General features: G+C 66.8%; 1 protein-coding gene across 1 annotated transcript in view; it reads left to right on the top strand.

Moving 5' to 3' along the window:
- Positions 1-452, top strand: part of RNF213 (ring finger protein 213) — a gene marked incomplete at its 5' end in the record, with an annotated part of 65,748 nt that overhangs the window by 48,312 nt on the left and 16,984 nt on the right.

Genomic DNA, 452 nt, shown 5'->3' on the forward strand with positions numbered 1-452 from the left:
GAAAGGCCTGCGTTTCTCTCTCTCCCCCTCCTCCCTCTTCTCACTCACTCTGAAAATCAGCGGGGACATGTCCTCAGGTGGGGGTACGGGCGGAGCGCCCTGGGAGAGTGGAGAAGGCTCCATGGCACTGCCTCCTGGGCAGCGACGTTCCTGTGCTCGTGGGGCGAGGCCTCTCTGCCCTCGGTCAGAGCCCAGAAGCCACGTGGGCCTCGGGGCCTCTCCGTGGTCCGGCCCCCGTGGGTAGAAATGGACACGCTCTCGCTGTCCCTGGTTAGAAAAGTGGCACTAGCACCCTGGCTGTTCTTACTGTCGCCTGGAGCCCAGGCTGACGGGACGTACCCTCTCTGGTGCTGCTGTGAGTGGGGCAGGCAGCGCTGCGGGGTGGGCGTCGCTTCCTCCCCCCACACCCCCCTCCCTGCACCCAGGCCCCCCGCACCCCCTGCCTCTGTGCA

Source organism: Myotis brandtii, unplaced genomic scaffold (assembly GCF_000412655.1).
Source record: "Myotis brandtii unplaced genomic scaffold, ASM41265v1 scaffold632, whole genome shotgun sequence".
Classification (NCBI taxonomy): Eukaryota; Metazoa; Chordata; class Mammalia; order Chiroptera; family Vespertilionidae; genus Myotis; species Myotis brandtii.